General features: G+C 38.8%; 1 long non-coding RNA gene across 1 annotated transcript in view; it reads left to right on the top strand.

Moving 5' to 3' along the window:
* Window positions 1-14782, top strand: part of LOC107974438 (uncharacterized) — a 59300-nt gene that overhangs the window by 8029 nt on the left and 36489 nt on the right. The window contains exon 2 of the long non-coding RNA XR_001717224.3: window positions 8275-8375. This is a non-coding gene — a long non-coding RNA (uncharacterized LOC107974438). The remainder of the gene's footprint in view (window positions 1-8274; window positions 8376-14782) is intronic.

The raw sequence follows: 14782 nt of genomic DNA, 5'->3' as shown, positions 1-14782 counted from the left end.
CCATTACTCCTTTAGCTCTGCAACCGGGTAGTTGAATAATCACAGGAACAGGATGGCTCTCAAAGCCTAAAATGTTTGCTGTCTGACCCTTTACAGAAAAAGGTCACCAGTCCTTCAGTTAGACCAGGATTGCCATAGCCCATGCGAGAAGTGAGAGAACAGGTGGTGAAGGAGTGGGGCAGGGACTTTCCTGGGTAGAATTATTTAATATAAGAATTAGATTGAATTTTGGTGGTGAGGGAGTGCCTGATGACTCCTCATCCTCCTCGTTTGTCTTGTGACGCTATAAAATGAGGAAGCATATTTGGGAGAAGAAATAATTTGGTGAGAGAGGAGAGGTAGACATTAATTTGGGCTGGGCTTATTGAATCTGAGCTACCTGTGGAAAATCTAAGTAGAGGAATCTCATATGTATGTCTTGAGGGATGTTGGGAATGGAGAATTGAGGTTTATTCATTTCAGGTCCTATTTGAAAGTCAGATCTTTTAAGGTTAGGCAGAGGAAGACAAGCCAGAGAAGGAAGAGAACTGGAAGAGAACACTGTTTTAAATAGAAATCAAAGATTAAGAGCTCTTGCTTCAAGAAAGGAATGACTAATAGTGTCAAATGCTGCAGAGTTCAAATGAGCTGAATATTACACTCAGCAAATGGCCGGTTATTGGCAGGATTAAGCAGTTTTGCTAAAGTTGAGGATTGCCTGCTTAGCAATTCCACTTGATCTCATGGCTACCTCAAGTCAACATATTCTAATTGGAACTCATCGCTTTTCTGATTCTGACACCCTACCGTTGAAATCAGTGTTTCCTGTCTTGGGGATGACACTGTCATTTATCCAACTGTCAAGCCAGAAACCTGGGGGTCAGGCTGGACATGTGGTTATCCTTCACCCCAGATAGCTAACCAATTACTAAGTCACATTGATTCTATCTCCTTAATATGTCTTCAACATGCCCAGGACTCTATTTCCACTGTTATCCCTAGAATGCAGTTATAGACTCTCTCTGCTGGACTCCTATAACAGTGTCTTAACTGTTCTTTCCCATCTGTCCTCCCCTCTCCTAATTTATTCTCTACTTAATGGCCAGAGAGATCTTTTTTTTTTTCTCCAGACAGAGTTTCATTCTTGTCGCCCAGCCCGGAGTACAATGGTACAATCCTGGCTCACTGCAACCTTCGCCTCCTGAATTCAAGTGATCCTCCTGCCTCAGCTTCCCACGTAGCTGAGATTCCAGGCACATGACACCACGCCTGGCTAATTTTGTATTTTTAGTAGAGACAGGGTTTCACCATGTTGGTCAGCCTGGTCTCAAACTCCTGACCTCAAGTGATCCACTAACCTTGGCCTCCTCAAGTGTTGGGATTACAGGCATGAGCCACTGCGCCCAGCCGAGAGATCCTTTTAAAAGCAGTGTGATCAGGTCCCATCCCTGCTTAAAGCCATTTTCCTACCACCCTAAAAGTAAAGAACCAATCCTCATTGTGGCTCACTGGGTGTCCCACAAACATCATTTTGTACCATTTCCCCCTGAGTCTCTACAGTAAAGAAACACCAGCCCTCTTCCAGTTCCTTGAAAACACATTTCCTTCTACTTCAGGGACTTCCCATCCATTAATCATTTAGCTTGGAACATTTTCCCCACTTCCCCTTTGTGTAGTTAATACTTAGGAACTCTTTGCCTATTAGTTTATGCCACATCGTCTGCAGGGTATCCTCCAATTTCCCAGTCTAGTCTTGTCTTCTTATGCACTCTCACAGCTCTGGAGCTTCTTTTCTACTGAGAAGTGAAGGTATTGTCTAATATCTGTTTTCTCTTCTTGAAATCAGGAGCTGTGTCACCCGACTCACCTCTGTGGCTCCAGTGCCAGGGTCAAGCAGTGCCTTTTCACTCAGTGATTCCTTGTGGAATGGACGTGTAGCAAGAATGCAGAAATGGAGAGTTCTGTATGTTTTGGTCCCATAAGTTTTCTATAAGTTTGGATTCCAAAGGGAAGGAGAACAACTTAATAATAGCAAAAGTAGATTCAAAATAGCAAATAAATTCAAAATAAAGGTTTTTTTTTTTAAAAATAGATGGGGAAGACTTGAATCTATTCTAGAGTAAAGGAATTCAAAAGGAAGAGAAGTGAAGTTCTGAGAGAGATGGAGCGAGGGGTAACTGGAGAAGCAGGGAGGGGAGGGAACGTAGAGGTCAGCTGGAAGGTGCAGCCCTGGGAAAGAGGAGAGAGCTGCCTCCTGATGCTCAGGGAAGTGCATAAGAATTAGGGTCACAATGGATAATTGTGAACATATTATGAAGACATTTGGAAGCAATTAATACTTGGGCTCAGTTTTCTCCTAGAAGTGGGAAGCTGTTATGGATTGAATTGTGTTCCCCAGAAAGATTTGATAAAAGTCTAAACTTCTGGTAACTATGAATGTGACCTAATTTAGACATAGGGTCTAGGTGTAACTTCATAAGGTCATTAAGGTGGGACCTAATCCAATACAACCTATGTCCTTATAAAAAGAGGAAAATGCCATTTGATGATAGAGGCAGGGACTGGAGTCATGCAGCTGGAAGCCAAGGAATGCCAAGGATTGACGGCCACCACCAGGAACTAGGAAGAGGTGAGACAGGATTCCACACAGTCTCTCAGGGAGCATGCCTGTGGCTATCTTGTTCTCAGACTTCCAGCCTCTAGAACCATGAGACAATAAAATTCTGTTGTTTTAAGCCATCCAGTTTAAGCTACCTTGTTATAGCAGCCATAAGAATCGAGTACAGATTTATGACCATTTTTTTGAGTGGTGTAGAGCATAGTGTTGTCTTGGGGACAGTGATGAAGATACAGAAAAGCCACTGTGGGAAAAGACAGAGGGAGCTGATTTAAATCTAGCTGAATATTTCCTGAACCTTTAAAGCCATGATAGGGTGATGAAATAAGAAATAGAAATTTAAAAGACCATGTGGAACAATGGAAAACAACCAGGTAAATATCATTGTTAAAGTATTAACTTTAGCTATACCGGTTGGGCACGGTGGCTCACGCCTGTAATCTCAGCACTTTGGGAGGCTGAGGTGGGTGGATTACCTGAGGTCAGGAGATCGAGACCAGCCTGGCCAACAGGATGGAACCCATCTCTACTAAAAATACAAAAATTAGCTGAGTGTGGTGGCACATGCCTGTAATCCCAGCTGCTGGAGAGGCTGAGGCAGGAGAATTGCTTGACCCTGGGAGGCAGAGGTTGCAGTGAGCCAAGATCATGCCACTGCACTCCAGCCTGGGAGAAGAAGTGAGATTCCTTCTAAAAAAAAAAAAAAAAAATTTAGCTATACCCTGTCAGCCAAGTCTAAAAATACATGTGGACACTTCTCTTTATTTTTAAGAAAGAAGTGTAATGATTCTTAAAAAAAAAAAACAAATATTTTCTTGGTGTTGGTTTCTTATTTGAAGAACTGAGAATAACATAGTAGCAACAGATTTCATACAAAATGTAGATTCAACTCTTTTAAGCATCTACTTTGTGTCAGACCTCTATGTTACCTCATTTACTTTAATCATTACTTAATGTAGGTACTTTGTTCTCTTATTAATCTGAGAGCTGAATTTTAAAGATATTACCCAGGCAGCATGAGGATATTGCTGATCCTGAAATAAAGGTCTCTGAACTCCCTTTAATTTCTAATACTTTCAATTCCTCTTTCCACAATATAAGGTTGTAGGAATGTTTCTCAGGTAGATATTTCTTAAAGGAATTGCTAAATGCATAACAATAAAATGTAAATTCAGTGAAGATAGGTCTTCAGTGGTTTAAGTCTATGTAGTCCAAGTAAATAGCTTTCTGGAGATCTATTTTGATAAAGAAGACAGTTTAGAATACCTAAAGAGAGGAATGGATAAACCATCTTGCTCAAAAATCGCTTCTCCCTGTTGTATTTTGACAGAATCCATGGAGCAGTCTGTTCAAATTAAATTCTGGCAAAAATCCTAGAGTGCAAATATCTGGCATTATTGCTTGAAAGGAGACTCACATGTTTCAGATATCAGAATGCACTAGGCCAGTTTAATCTTCTATTGAAAGTTGAAAGCCTGACTTGTGTTCTTGCTTGGATGGAGAGTCATCTCACCTCTATGTCCTAATTAAAAATTTATTGAGTGAATAAGTTAATTTAAAAATTCTATATTAGCAATATTAGCTCAGAAATCATACGATGGATGCTATGTTGTGGCTATTTAGAGCAGCATAAATGTTCCTAGCCTTGCTGCTATTGAACATTTCTGATTTCATTGCCTGATCTGAAGGCCAAGGGCATGAACTTGATGGAAAAAAATCCTCCTTTGGGGAATCATTAGAGGAAGTTTGCCCCAGTTCACCACCAGTGATCACAGAGGAGGGGGTACAAATGGTGCACAAAGCATACTTGCCCTTCAGTGACCCTCAAAGCACCCTGTGGCTCCATGTGTCTTTGACCAAGTTTATAGCCTTCCATTGCCCTTTGTGGCTATTGTGAAGCACCCGGGGGAGAAAGATGATCTCAGGTAGCCAGGACCCAAACTGTGCAAAATTGTCAAGATCACAATCAACAGTGCTGATTATTTACATGCAGCACCAACCACATAATCTTTATCTGTGGGATCAGGAACCACATTGACATATATCATCCAGTGCTGCTTTTTGAATCGCAGCTCCTGGGCATTAAGATGGAAAGTAATAGGAACCCCATAGGGCTGTGGATTGTGTAGCAACGTATTTTTTTTTCCAGAGCTCTGTAAAGTACTGTTGGGTAAGCTTAACATCTGATTAAATCAGAATATCTAATGAATTATTAAAATATAAAACACCACATGCAGGCTTCTTGATGACTCTGAAAACTTCTCAGCTACAATATAAATATCTCCTCCATACTTACAATGCTTTAATAGCCAAAAACATGCTACCAACTACTCTTTCACTATCACTCTTTTATAATAGTAATAAATTATATATGAATTTTAAAAGAAAGAGCTTTGACATTTATTTTACAAATTCATGTAACTTTTTTGGTTTCTCTCTCTTTTGTTTTTGGTGCTTATAGGGGAGCATGGATTAATGGGACAGAGGTAGGAGTCTGGGATATTCCACTGATACATTATCCTAAAATGCCAAATATATTTATTTACTCAAATGAAAGTCTTGAGATGGGATAAAGAGTAGGCAGGAGAGAATGAAAAAAAGTGATAATGTGATAAGTTTCTATCTGAATCAAATAAAAGGACATGCCCATTTTACAATGGGTATTATGTAAATGAAACAACACACTAATTGTTAATTAACAGTTTTTGCAAACAGCCGTGAAAAGATTGAATTCGTTAAACAAGATTGTTGTTATTGAAATCAGTAGAAACTATCATAAAGAAAGCTGAATAACAATTTGGTGAAAACTAGTTAGCTTTTCTGTTAACAATATGAAAAATTTGTAAAAGTGATGTATTTTGTAACCATTTAAGGTAAATTTGTTACGTTTTCCACAATGAGAAGTAAGGAAAATCATTAAAGAAAAATATCAAAGGTAGACAAATTTTTTGGTGTAACCTATTGTGAAAAAAATTTAATTCAGAGTACATAGCCTTTTGACCTGTATTCCCCTGACTGGGTTAAAAAAATATGAGCAGGCTAGACTGTCCAGCTGATGACTTGGGGAAGGAATGCTGTTATTTTTAACTAGGCAAATACTTACAGAGTCATCTGTTTTGAACAAAGAAGACTGATAGTCCTGTTCTGCATTTTCCCTGCGTCTGGAGTCTGAACTTGGCTGACTCCAAATTAGGAAGAAACACCCCTGACTTCAATACAACTTTACAATCAGTTAAGAACCTCTGTTGGCTATAATGTTTAAGTTTTCACTTAAATTCTATTATTAAGACATTGACACATTTTTAAGAACAAATGAAGGAGTAAAACCACAAAGAGGTGTCTGATGAAACTCATACTCCAAGTAAATATTTTCAGTAAACCATTAAATGATGTCGGAAATGCCACTTCCAGAAGTCTGAAAATGAACAAACACCTAGCTCTGCAGAAATAACTAACTGCCCTGCATTAAGTTTTGGCATTTGGAAGAATGCTGTAAAAAAATCAGTTGTTATGAAAGTTTATTGCTCATTTCTGATTGTTTATGTTTCATTTTGAGGATCTATAACTTGAAGCAGTAGGTTCAGCAAAGAGAAAAAAATACTATTTTTTTCAGATAGTTCATACTTTGAGTCTAAATTTATACAAATATGGGCTACAATTTTTAGCTTAAAATTGTTAGGAAGTCCTATTTAGTTTACTTCTCCAAATTTAGGTCTGCGGAGGCTGAGTTACATTCTAATGAGACTCAGTCTGCTTCTGATTCTCCCTTTTCCTAGGACATGGCCCACCTGGGCTTTAATTCAAAGAATGGTAAGTTTTTGTTTCCTCTACTCCGAGAGAGACAATAAGAATGTCAGCTCTGCTGATCAGAGACTTTAGACTTCGGTTTTTAAGATCTTGCCTCATGCAACTTCAGGATTAGTGAAGTCTTGGATGGTAAACTGGCCACGTGTTTGAGGCCCCCAAAGTTTCCGGTCTTATTGTTCCAACCCTGGAGCAACTGCCAATTGTTTGCCATTTTCTCTGCCCCACAGCATAGTTTAACTCCATTTCTGTCTCCAGCCCTATCCATCTGGAATTGGTAAAAAGCCTGGAAAAAGAGGCTCAGACCTTCAGCTTACCTCTGAGAGGCTCTCTCCTCTCTAGAATTTTAATCCTTGAATTACTTCCCCTTTACTTCTGCAAATCTTGGATGCTTTAAAAAAATCTGTGTGTTGTATTTTATCTAGCTTTCTGGTTGTAGGTACATTGGCCTGCCTGAAAATAGTCTATCCATGCAATTGTTTTTCAGTTTCATCTCATTAGGGTTCAAAAAGTCTACAGCTCATCCATGGTCACTCGTCATGGACCAGAGCCAGAGGAAGCAGAGTCTAGAAGGAAGAGCTTGGAACTCTGCAGTCAGGCTGGGGTTCTCATTCTGACTCTCCTACTCAATCTGCCGGGACTATAAAGAGTTGTCATGCAGTGGTTGGAGGTCCCAACTCTCATTGACAGATGGCTGGGGCTCTATGTTGGTTCCAGAGCTAGTTGTGTGAAATTGCAACATTCACTTAGCCTCCCTCACCCTCTGTTTCCACATTGTAGAATATGAGCAATAATAATACCATCTAGGATTTTTATGAAGACTAAAAAAAATGTAATGCACAGTATTTGTATCAATAAAAGCTAGCTGTTGTTATTCCTAGTTTGAAAAACTTACATAATCTTACTAAGTTGTTTTCCTCATGAACAAAAAAATGAATATAATGCCTATCTTACAGGGTGGGTATAAGGATGAAAGGAAAATGAATGTTGGTTTATATGACAGTGTAGTATACTGTAGTACTCTAGACATGGTGGGTATTCAATAATTAATTTACATCTCATCTTACAAACTTTCCTTGAGATGTAATAAGAGAGTTTACATTTCAAATTCTGCTGGTTTATTTAATATAGATTCAGATTTTTGAGGTACTGCCCATATCTCATTCCTCTGTACCACAAGCACCTGGCCCAGAGCCTATCATGACAATGCATATTTGTTGAAGTTCATTATTGACTCCAGCTCCCAACACATCTCTTTGTTCAAAGTATGAGCCAAATAAATATTTGTTGAATAGATGAATTATTCAGAATCATAAAATGCTTAATAGTTTATTCAGAGATAATATAAATCTTTTTCTCAACCCGATTTAGGAAACTATTTCATATGGATAGCAACCTACCTGGTTCTGATCAATGTGGTCTGGTGGTTACAGAGGAAGTGGGGCTAAGAATATTTACCCATCCAAGGCAAGGTCTTCACTTTCACTTATCAGTTCAGGTCACTAAATACATTTTCTTATTCTCCCTGATTGTAGGTTGATGCAGCAAGAATGTAAATTTAGATGATGGAGCAGGATATAGCTGGATTCAGAGAGTAGAAGCAAGATGGCTTTTATACTGAAGGATAAAACACTAAAACAACAGCAATCAAGAACTGTTTTTTAAAGTGCACATACCATACATACTCTCAATCATATTATGTGAGTTTAACATTCAAAAGATAGATACTGCAAAGTAGACTTCACCTAACTAGGAAAATCATCGCTAAACCATGATCAGTTGCCACTTTAACTGAAAAAATAGTAAAATTACATTTAATGAGTTTTTATGATGTTCTTGGTATTGTGCCTCACATTTCCTGAATATTATCTCAGTTAATCATTGCAGAAATGACAGTGGTTCTGTTGCTGGAAAAGGAGTCCTGATTCAGACCCGAAGAGAAGGTTCTTAGATCTCGTGCAGAAAGGAATTTAAGGTGAGTCACAGAGTGCAGTGAGAAGGGATGGTTTATTGAAAGCTACTCAGATACAGCATAGGGCATTCTTCAAAAAGCGAGAGGAGGAATGCCTCATCTTTAAGGTTTTCTTATATAGGGGTATTATCTATATAAAAGCTCTGCTATGTATACGTGTGGGTGGGCTGACTGCATGATGAAATTTATTGTTTTGCTGATTTAAAGAAAACTATCTGATGTGGTTTGGCTCTGTGTCCCCACCCAAATCTCACCTTGAATTGTAATAATTCTCGCATGTCAAGGGTGGGACCAGGTGGAGATAATTGAATCATGGGGGCAGTGTCCCATGCTGTTCTCTTACTAGTGAGTGAGTTCTCCTGAGATCTGACGGTTTTATAAGGGACTCGGCACTCATTCTCTCTCCTGCTGCCCTGTGAAGAGGTGCCTTCTGCCATGATTGTAAGTTTCCTGAGGCCTCCCCAGCCATGAGAAACTGTGAATCAATTAAACCTCTTTTCTTTATAAATAACCCAGTCTTGGGTGTTTCTTCATAGCAGCATGAGAATGGACTAATACAATATCCTTGGCATTTTAGTGTGTAAGCACATCAAAGCATAACTATAATTATCTTGAAAGCATGTATTGTTTTAGGTATCAGGACACCCGGACTATCCATTGTTGTGGGAGTATGTACTTGCAGGTATCTTTATGCCATTTCCTCAACTCTAAACATGTTATGACCATGGGTTGTGACTGGCAAGGATGAAGTTATTTTAAAATGGTGTCACCCTAGCTCTCATATCCTCCTGTTTCCTTAACGTTTCCTTGAGATAGGTCCTATTGGTGTCTCATTGTATAAATGAAGACAGTGGAATGAGTTTAAGAACTTGCCCATGGTCACACAGACAACATGTGGGGGCAGGTTTTTAAGCCAGAAGTGGCTTTTTGCAGGCTTCCTTGACTAGTAGGCACTACTACTGTGATTCTCCCCATCAGAACCAATGTCTTTTTTAAGAAAAGTATCACATAATATCTTCTTTACTACTCTGACATGAAATTCACAGAAAACATAATACCCCCCAATTTAAAAAAAATTCCCTGACTTTAATATAAAGGAGAAATTCAAGGCAGGTATTTTTTATGAAGTAATATGGTTTTCGATAAGTAAATACTTTGACTTGATGATACTAGAAGTCATCATGAAGTGGTCAGATGCTTATGCTCATCTGCAGAATCTTCATAAATGTGTCAGCTGGAAAAGCAGAATGGGGTAGGCGTGTAGTATCAGGACTCAAATATAGGTGAAAGAATTTTCTAAAATGGTTAACAATTTTTGGGAAAGTTTCAAACTAAATAAAGTATAGTTTTACTTCAATTTATGCTATTGTTTAATTTCTGTAAGATTCAGTTTGCATGAAAATCATGCAAAAGACTTTGGGTTTACATGTAAAACATGAGATAAGTATAAGGAGGCTGTTCATGTAGATGAATGACCAATGGGACATTGGAAAGACATGAGGGATGGAGAGTGTCAGTTTCCCAGGGCAGGATGGTTCCACACCTGGTCAGATGCCCGGGATTCTTGGCCCTCACCCATTAATGCCAGGAACACCTTCCAAATCATTGTGGAATCCATAAAATGACCTCCACAAATTTCTAAATTGCCACTAGGGTGGTCTTGCTGCAGGTGAGAACTACTGCTCTATTGAATACTCGGAAGAAACTAGCACTGCAAAGCCAAGGGAAATTACATAGTGCTAGATGAGTTAATGGAATATGGAACAGAAGTGTAATATTGCAATTAATTATGGAGTGGTATTTAAGCATGGAAACAGAAATAGGGCCTAGAAAGTATGACATATGAGAAATGAAGAATAAGCACTTTCAGGAAGAAGGACTCAAGGAAGACTTCTCTCCCTGCTGCCACAACTGCGTCAAGTTCTCTTTTAATACCCTGTCGTAGCAACCTGTGTCTCTGCTTTGATACTCAGGACAATTGTCAGTAAATAGATAATTGCCTATGGCCCGTTTATATCTGTCTCTTTCACTAACAGATAACTTTCAATATCTGTATTGTTTACTGGGTATTACTAATATATAGAGAGGGTATTTTATGCAGTATTAGGGACTCAATAAATATCTATAGAATGATTATTTAGTGACACTTGTTTGAAGGATTTGGAGGAGGATTCTGAGAAGTTTGGTTAATATGGCCTTGATTCTGATTCAAAGACTACTAACAGTATATATGCTGATTTCCATGCTAGCCCGCTGTTTGAAGTCTGGCCAATTAAATACTGCCTCTGCAGACATTTCGCACTGGTTTTGCAAGCATAACTCTAGTGCCACCTTCTGCCAGGCAGAGAAACATGCTCAGATAATTTCCATTATGAGAATCTGGATTTGATGCTCAAACAGTTCTTTATGCTATAGAATTTATTAGATAATTTTTAAAATGCTAAAATAATGGGAGGTCTATAAATTCCCATTCAAAAATGCAAATTTTGGGCAATCTATAAATAATGCTGGCTGGAGTAAACAAAATCCCTATTTTCAGCATTTGAAATATGGGGAGTTTTCTTAGAGAAGAGAGAAGATTTAGGACTTTGTCTTACTGATTCAATGTCATTGTGTATAAGTTTAAAAATTATTACAAAAATGCTCCGATTATTATGAAAACATATGCACAGGTACTTGCTACAGAAAAGCAGCTTTGTGTTTAGAATTCTCATTGACGTTATTAAGAATAGCTATTGTGGAGGAAACAGTTGGAACCCAGGTTCTGAAAATATTTGATCAGAAGTTCTGCAAATCAACAAAACCTTTTTCCTATCATAAAAATAAAACCGATTTTTAAAATACATATTCATGGGTAATCACAAAACCTGCAATGCTCCTTTTCTCTGGTAAGACAATATCTTCTTTTTGCACAGCACTTTTTAATAATCTGTATGCTGTTGTACATTTTGTGAATAAACAATAATATCTCAAGACACAAACAGTGTTGGATAGTGGTAACACTGTTATGCAGCAGGTGATTTTGTGTTGCAAGCACGAAGGAACAATTTTCTTATTTCTTATTTCTTTTTTTTTTTCGAGACAGAGTCTTGCTGTGTTGCCCAGGCTGGAGTGCAGTGGCATGATCTCAGCTCACCGCAACCTCTGTCTCCCAGGCTCAAGGGATTCTTGTGGCTCAGCCTCCCAAGTAGCTGGGAATACAGGTGTGCGCCACCAAGCCCGGTTACTTTTTGTATTTTTTGTAGAGATGGGGTTTCACCATATTGGCCAGGCTGGTCTTGAACTCCTGGCCTCAAGTAATCTGCCTGCCTCGGCCTCCCACAGTGCTGGGATTACAGATGTGAACCACCAGGCAAGCCAGAACAATTTTCAATTTTTACTCTAAACAGAAAGGAAGTGTCTCTTCCAATGGAATAAGGGTCAAAACCCTCTTTTGATAGCCATAAAATCATAGAGCAAAAGCCACCAATGTTTTTCTTAATATTTCACATAGTAAATATTTCAGATTTTGCAGGCCATAAGACCTCTATCACAACTACTCAGCTCTGAAGTTGTGGTTTGAAAGCAGCCATAGACAACTTGTAAACAAGAGAAGATGGCTGTGTTCCAATAAAACTTTACAAAAACAGGTAGTGGGCTGGATTTGGCCTTGGGCCGTAACTGCCAACTCCTGGCACAGATCACTGAGTATGTAGCTTCAGAACGGAGAACTGCTCTTACAGGGACAACCAGAAAACTTGCTCCAGAAAGACATGCAGAGCTACAGAACCTGGCATGGAAGTAGAGGGAAGCAGGACTTTCAGGGACAATGATTCAGTAGCTATGAGACTGCAGTGTGAGAGAGTAAATGAGCAAAGACTAAGATACTACTGGATTCAAAACTGCAAATGACACAGATGAGCAAACATGGAAGGCGGTGCCTGATGAGTCAGCAACAAGCAAAGTGTTAACAGAGAGCTAGTGTTCAAATAAGATGAAACGCTCACACCTCTGTAGGAGTGAGGAATAGAAGGCTTCCTTATTGTTGGTCTCTAGGGTCAGCCTCATGTTCTGGTAACACTGCCACTGTGCTCTGTCTCCTGTGTGGAGTGTGGGTGTAGACAGTGAACACGTGAGCAAGTGAATGTGTAATATAGCCACTTTGAATCATTTTATCTGGATGAACCCTTCAAATAATTTTCATGTCTCAGGGAAACTGCACAAAAATTTTCATATCTGCAGCTCGTGGTGCTTTAGCAGGGTCAGTAATTTGTGGGTATGATAATCCAAGAATGATTGTCAATGGTCTTTTGAATAGAGAATGCAGTTTTCCTGGGGATCCATTTATTTTGGCCAACCTATTAACCTACTCATTTTGTTTGTTCCCCCTCTCCACCAAGCATATAAACCCCACAAAGCAAATCAGTAGTTGTAGGTGGATGACACTCAGTTTTTCTTTCCTGTTAAAAAAAATTACCTGTTTGATTGTGTGTGTGTACATGTGTGTATGTGTGTGCTTTCACCTTATCCAATTAGGCCTATGTATTTGTTTCCAATTGCTGCTGTAACAAATTACCACAAACTTAGTAACTTAAAACAACCCTAATTTATTATTGTGCTATTCCGGAGACTAGAAAATCAAAATGGGTTAGTAGGGCTGCATTCTTCTGGAGGCTGCAGAGAAGAATCAATTTCCTTGCCTTTCCCAGCTTCTAGAGGCTGCCTGCATTCCTTGGCAGTGGACTCTTCCTCCATCTTCAAATCTTGCATCTTAACATCTTCAAATCATTCTCTCTCCCTCTCTTCCAACCCCAGCTTTTCTGCTCTTTCCTATAACAACCCTTGTGATTACATTAGGCTCTCCTGGACAATCTGAGCTACTCTTTATATTTTAAGACCCTAAATTCAAATCAATCTGTTAACTCTCTTTTGCCATGTAAGATAACATATTAATAGATTCCAGGCATTAAGATGTGGACAACTTTGGGGGTCATTATTCAGCCTACCACAGCCTAAAAGTTTTATCACAAATTTTTATGGGACAAAAAACTGATATGGTGTGTGCAAGAGTAGTTTCTTCTTATTTAGAGAAAAAATGACTTTTCAGCAAAACTTTTTCTTTCTTTCTTTTTTTTTTTTTGAGACAGGGTCTCACTCTGTCGCCCAGACTGGAGTGCAGTGGCGCGATCTAGGCTCGCTACAATCTCTGCCTCCCAGACTCAAGGGATTCTCCTGCCTCAGCTTCTGGAGTAGTGGGGATTAAAGTCATGTGCCACTACCGCCTGGCTAATTTTTGTATTTTTAGTAGAGATGGGGTTTTACCATGTTGGCCAGGCTGGTCTTGAACTCCTGACCTCAAATGACCCACCCACCTAGGCCTCCCAAAGTGCTGGGACTACAGGTGAGCCACCGTGCCTGGCTGAAACTTTCTTGAAAATTATAGGCAGTTAAGTTTAGATTACTTTACTTAAAATTAATTTCTTTCCATTCATAAATTTTTAAAGCTCATGAGACAAACGTAATAAATTTCTGCTAAATAACTGTCTTAAGCCAAAATGGGATTTAATTTCCTAAAGGTAGACTGTGTAGACTTAATTTAAATACAAGCTGTAAATTAATTTTAATTAATGTTTTCAACTTGAACATTGATGATGTTGAATAGTAAAGCTCCTAAAGCCATAACCCAAACAATATGAATAAAATATAGTCTAAGACAGTTTTAGTCAGGATTTTGAAGAAATAATTTGCTACTGATTGACATGATCTGGCTTAAATATAGTTACAAAATTATTACAAACGTATAGAGTTACAAAATTATTATACACAAGTTGGTTTTGTGGTTTCTTTTATAGGTCTGTATATGTACAAAGCATTATTTTTGAAAGCAAAAGCAAAGAATGATATGTACCTCTTTAATATGATACTTGTAAAAATGTGATACTTATGTTTGAGTTTTTTGCTGCATAATCAATTCACTGTTGAGATAAGCATACAAATTTTGTTTTTGAATGAAATGAGATTATTTTTATCCTTGCTCTTGACATTTGTTTTCTTTTTATATTAGCCTGCTCTTGCATTACTGTAAAGAAATACCTGAGGTTGGGTAATTTATAAAGAAAAGAGGTTTAATTGTCTCACAGTTGTGCAGGCTGTACAAACATGACTCTAGCATCTACTTCTGGTGAGGGCCCCAGGAAGCTTCCAATCATGAAATAAGGCAAAGGGGAGGCAGACATCTCACATGGTTAGAGCAGGAGCAAAAGAGAGCGGGGAGGAGCCACACACTTTTAAACAACCAGATTTCAGGAGAACTCATTCACTGTGGTAAAGACAACACTGAGCCATTCATGAGGGATCCACCCCCATGACACCACTCACCAGGCCTCACCTCCAACATTGGGGATTACATTTCCACATGAGATGTGGGTAGA

Source organism: Pan troglodytes, chromosome 3, assembly GCF_028858775.2.
Source record: "Pan troglodytes isolate AG18354 chromosome 3, NHGRI_mPanTro3-v2.0_pri, whole genome shotgun sequence".
Lineage (NCBI taxonomy): Eukaryota > Metazoa > Chordata > Mammalia > Primates > Hominidae > Pan > Pan troglodytes.
Note: the sequence above shows the minus strand (reverse complement) of the source record. Positions and strands in the feature narration are given on the sequence as shown.